The sequence below is a fragment of the Cucurbita moschata genome, unplaced genomic scaffold (assembly GCF_002738365.1).
Source record: "Cucurbita moschata cultivar Rifu unplaced genomic scaffold, Cmos_1.0 Cmo_Scf00108, whole genome shotgun sequence".
Classification (NCBI taxonomy): domain Eukaryota; kingdom Viridiplantae; phylum Streptophyta; class Magnoliopsida; order Cucurbitales; family Cucurbitaceae; genus Cucurbita; species Cucurbita moschata.
Genome location: NW_019268624.1, coordinates 38648 through 44446, shown reverse-complemented (window position 1 = coordinate 44446; position 5799 = coordinate 38648). Strand labels below are relative to the sequence as shown.

Genomic DNA, 5799 nt, shown 5'->3' with positions numbered 1-5799 from the left:
GCACCCTTCACGTGCATGGTGCACGTAAGTAGAGATGCCCCTAGAGCACTGGTAGACATAAACTTACCCTTTGATTTTTGTGGGTGTGACATGTGGTGTGTAGGGGTTGGCAGTAGATGTCGAGTTGGATAGCGAGTCATCAGGTCACTTCAAGAGCATGCAGGTTAATTTTGGGATGATAGTTTAGGTAGCAAGCGAGTGACGTGTGTCAGCATTTGGCATTGAGCGCATTTCTTCATTGCATGGCGGACACGTGTCCTTATTAAAAGAGTTCAAATTTCTGGAAAAATCTAGTTACTTACAAAGTAAGCGCTTCTCGATTTCGACTTCTAATATGATTTTTCGTCAAGTTGCAACACGAAATTTGCAAGAATCCGCACCTATGTTAATTTAGTTGAGTATTAAGAACCAAATAAATAAATAAAACATTAGATCTAGGATGGAATCCCAAAACAAAAGAACCATAGACTTAACTCGTGTTCTAGCTCGTTTTTCGATACAATCGAACGATCAAACAAGCCAGACCGCAACTCCTTGGTTCACTGAGTAAATTCGGAGAGAAATATTTGGGCAATCGGTGCTCCAAGTGCGGGATTGAACATTTTCCTCTCTTCTAATTCTTCTGTTCTTTCTCCTTCCCCCCCCCTTTTTTTCGTTTCATTTCATTGCATTGCACGTATGTTCAATCCCCCCTCAAAGTGGTTGTGGGGGCAACTGTACCTTTTTTTTTAGTTGACTTTGACTCGAATTTTCAATTTGATTAACATTTTTTTCTATGCTCCTTCACGAACATCTTTCCCTTCTGCCCCAGTTTGAAAATCACACTCTAAGACCTCCAAAAAAGAAGAAGAAACAAATTACGACTAGGGCGAGGGTATTAGTTGTAATATCAAATCATACTAGAAGACCTTACATTTTCTCCCCATGAACATAGTTTGAATCATCTTCTTCTCATGGGTAGATGTGTTGGTTGATTTTGTTTGATTCTTCTTTCAATTTCTTAAAATGGTTTTCATTTTTGTAACAAAATTTTAAATTTCAAGTAAAAATCGTAAAACAATAGCAAAAATAGGTTTTCTAAGTTTATTTATGTGATTGTTCAAACTTAAAATTTTGAAAATATGTGTAGATAGTCGGTAATCAAATAGAAACGAATGGCCATATCCATCGGTGCCCCATTAACATTTTGACTCTGGCCAGTGTGGCATAGTTGATAGTCTAGTAACGAATGTGCTTGTACTTGGAGTCGCTGAAAGTGGCGCTGGCAGAGTCGACGAAGCTAGACTTGAAACAGATCAATAACTGGTTCATCAACCAAAGAAAGCACCCTTGAAAACCATCAGAGGATATGCAGTTCGTGGTGATGGATGTTGCTCATCCACACTACAATTTGAACCATGTCATCTGCAATCTCTTCTCTATGGACTGTTCGTCCACTCTTTTCTTATGAGATGTCATTTTAACGTTGCGTTGTTTATGTTCATTTCACTTTTGTTTTAAACCTTTTCCTTTTACACATTGAACTTAAACCCTTAAGTTCTTTTTTCTTAATTCTTAGGGCTCTTTGTATTGTATGTATGGATGCTTACTCTTACTCTTATCTTTTAACATTGTTTAAAGTCCAAATGATAGGAATGTCAAACTCGATTAAAAGATTAGAACTTAACTTAGTAAAAGAAGTTATTAACCTAGCAATTTTAGGATAATTATTTAGTAGTCACCGGAATAAGTTCATTAAATTGTTAGTCTTTTGATTAGTAGAATTGATAGTACGGGCTGACTTATTGAGAAAGTTTATGAAATTTGTTAGTGTTTTCCATGTAAATACTCATACTCATGAAATGTAGGTTCTTTTTCACGTCAACAAATAGAATTGAAAAGCTAAGTGATTAAGGGTTCTTTGTTTCAAGAAATCTCTATTCTCAAGTAGTCCATTTTGCTTATTTTATTTGTTTCAACATATTTCGATCGTGAGTCATATCCAAATGGCCTAGAGCAACAATAAATGCTAGTACATAAATCCCAACTATTTTGATTAAGCTATAAAAGGTGAGGATATGACAATGAGATTGTTGGGTATGAACTAAGTAAATTGTTTAGGTTGATATGTATCCTCTGCATACAGTACTTGAAATTTTGCTGCAATGACCTTTTTTGGATTTTAACATTTAGAACATCCAACCCAAACTTAATTTTGTCACTTCTAATCCTCTTCCTCTAAATAATTATTTTATTAATATATTATTTAAAATTAGGATGAATCTCCCATAATATTAATGGAAAGAGAAGAGTTGAGAGACCATAGGCAACAACCCTAAATTTTAATTATTTAATCTATAAGGTCATTACTCTGCTCCTAACCTTACCTTTAATGTGGAATTGCTTTAATGGACACTTTATGATTTTGATATTAATTCATACATCCTTTATTTCTTCGTGGGTAAACAAATATAAGGAAAATAAATGAAAAACAATGTTGAATTAAATACTCTATACTAACCTATACTAATAATGTTAATGAAATTCAACCTATACTAACATTGTAACGTTACAGATCCACTGCTAACAGATATTGTCCTCTTTGGACTTTCCCTTTCGGGCTTCCTCTTAAGGCTTTAAAACGCGTCTACTAGGGGAAGGTTTCCACACCTTATAAATGGTGGTTTGTTTTCCTTCCCAACCAATGTGGGACATCACAATCAACCCCCCTTCGAGGCCCAGCGTCCTCGCTAGCACTCTTTCCTTCCTCGAATCGATGTGGGACTGCCCCCAAATCCACTCCCATTTGGGGCCCAGCGTCCTTACTGGCACACCGCCTCGTGTCTACCCCTCTTCGAGGAATAGCGAGAAGGCTGACACATTGTCCGGTGTCTGGCTCTGATATCATTTATATCCTAAATTTTACCTAATTAATCTAAGGTCATTACTATACTTTAAATGCGGAATTTACCATAAATGGGCCCTTATCATAAATGCGACATAATGTAACGGATCAGATAAAAAAATATATATAAAAAATAAAAATTTCACGGTCATTGGTTCTATTTCATAAATGCGACATAGGATTGTATTTCATGCTAGTTCGTCGTTTTGCATGTCAATCACATCATATCAATCATTTTCTATACATATGTCATATCATAACGTTTCCATAATTCCAAACATAACAATTTTTATCGTATACATATCATACCATAACATATCGTATTACAATAAATCATAATATAAACATATCAATTTATCACATATATCGTACCAGAACATATATCATATCATTTTCATATCGTATTACAATACACACACACACACATATATATATATATTCGTCATTAACATGTCATATTATAATCGTATCATTTCGTAAACATTTCATAGGCATATTGTTTCCATATGCATATCCTAGTCATATCGTATTTTTAATCTTGTCATAACCTTATTGTCCTTGTACATCTCATAGTCGTATCATTTCATGGACATACCTTAGCATATTGTTTTCCAAACGTACCCTAACCATATAGTTTTATCAATTTATCATAATCATATCATTTTCTATACATAACCGATACCTATCATTTTTTAAATCTTTCATAACCATATCATTTTCTATACATAACCTAATCGTATCGTTATATTAATAATATCTTAGTCATGTCATTACATTACGTTCATCGCATCATTCTCGTATCCTACTCAAACATATCATAACGTAAGAGTTATCATACCATTCACATATTATAATATATACATATCATATCATAGTCATATCGGTTCATAAACAATTCATACATATCATATATATGACATGTGCATAACCACGGGGCACGTGTCAACATCAAATATAACGATGTTGATAATAACATCATTTATTTAGTTGACTTTAGCCGACATTCTATTCTATTTTTAAGATTTGCTTGAATTGCGATGGGACAGAAGGACGGAATTGATTCAAAGTTGTAATGGTAAGAGAAAGATTTCCATTTTTTTTTAATGATGGGAGATCCTGGTGGTGTTAGGACAATGGGCGTGTGAGGAGGAGAGATGGGATTAGTTGATTTTTTTAATTATTTTTTTCATGGGTTTTACACCATAGGCATGAAGGGACTATTTTACGTGGAAACACTCTTTAACATAATTAATAAAATAATGTCATGGACTTATACGGTTGCATTAAGAGTGTTAAAACAAAAACAACCAAAAAATCTTCAATGTGAAATATAAAAAAAAAAATGTCGTCGACTTATACTTTGTGCAATCAACATTCGAACGATTTTCGCATCCACGTCTCGTCTTTCCTTGACTCCTACAACCAGCTCGACCCCATCGCCATCATTGTGATCATCGTCATTTACACCTTGGCTGTAGCCAGCACCAAAGGTCCTCCCGCTTAAACTACATTGCTTCCATTTTCCACGTTGCCATCATCCTCTTCATTGTCATTGCCGGCCTCACCAAGGCCAACCCAAAAAACTTCACTCCCTTTTCCCCCTATGGCCCTCGTGGCATCTTCGTAGCCTCTTCCATTTTGTTCTTTGTATACGTTGGATTCGACGTCGTTTCGACAATGGCTAAGGAAACTAAGAACCCTGCTAAAGATATACCTATTGGTCTTGTTGGGTCAATGGTGATCACCACATTAGCCTATTGCATTCTTGCAGTTACTTTGTGCTTGATGCAGCCGTACCAACAAATTGATGAGGACGCGCCATTTTCAGTGGCTTTTGAGGCTGTTGGATGGGGTTGGGCTAAGTACATTGTGGCTGCTGGTGCTATTAAAGGCATGACCACCGTGTTGTTGGTTAATTCTGTTGGACAGGCACGCTATCTCACGCACATTGCTAGAACCCACATGATCTCACCATGGTTCGCCAAAGTGTATGAAAGGACTGAAACTCCAGTGAATGCAACAGCCACAATGCTCGCTACAACAGCAACAATCGCCTTCTTTACAAGCTTGGGAATCCTCTCGAACCTCCTCTCTATCTCCACCCTCTTCATCTTCATGCTTGTAGCCATTGGCCTGATTGTTCGACGCTACTACGTCAGCGGTGAAACAACACCATCCGACCGAAACAAGCTCATAATTTGCCTGGTTCTACTCCTGGGATCTTCAATAGCAACCACCGTATACTAGGGCTCAAGCAACGGCTGGATCGGCTAGGTGGTATCCAATTCCATATGGTTTCTCTCAACTCTAGCCCTATGGCTCGGTGTCCCACAGGCCAAAAAGCCTCGCGTGTGGGGCGTGCCACTCGTCCCGTGGCTGCCTTCACTATCGATTGCCATCAACCTTTTCCTTCTTGGCTCCATCGACAAAGCTTCATTTGAAAGGTTTGGAATCTGGACTGAGATTTTGTTGATTTACTATATCTTTATTGGATTACATGTTTCTTATGACTCCGTCATGGAATCCGAGACTACAGCAAGAGAAGTTAATAGCAGTTTGTGAATGGATCTTTTGAATTTATAATGATTGGCTTAGTGATTTGATCAGGGGATTTGTGGTTTATGTTTGTTATTGTGTTAGCTACCATTCATGTGGGCAAGGATGGCCGGTTTGTTTGTATATGTTTGAGCTTTCTCTCTAATTTGTTTGTATATGTAAAAATTATAGCTAAACAAACGGTATAATGTATTTTTTATAATGTATTTTTTTTTTAAGATCTTGATGGTTGACGTTGTTACAAATTTGAAACTTTTTATATTATTTTTGTGTAATTATAATAGATGCTATAAAAAAAATACTAAAAACTGTGAAAATAAAGTATTAATTCTATGGATCAAGATAAATGGTTCACCTTA

General features: G+C 36.3%; 1 pseudogene; it reads left to right on the top strand.

Annotated features, from left to right (window-relative positions):
- The first annotated feature begins 4226 nt into the window (after nucleotides 1-4226).
- LOC111439797 lies at nucleotides 4227-5446 on the top strand (annotated as a pseudogene).
- The last annotated feature ends 353 nt before the right edge of the window (nucleotides 5447-5799 follow it).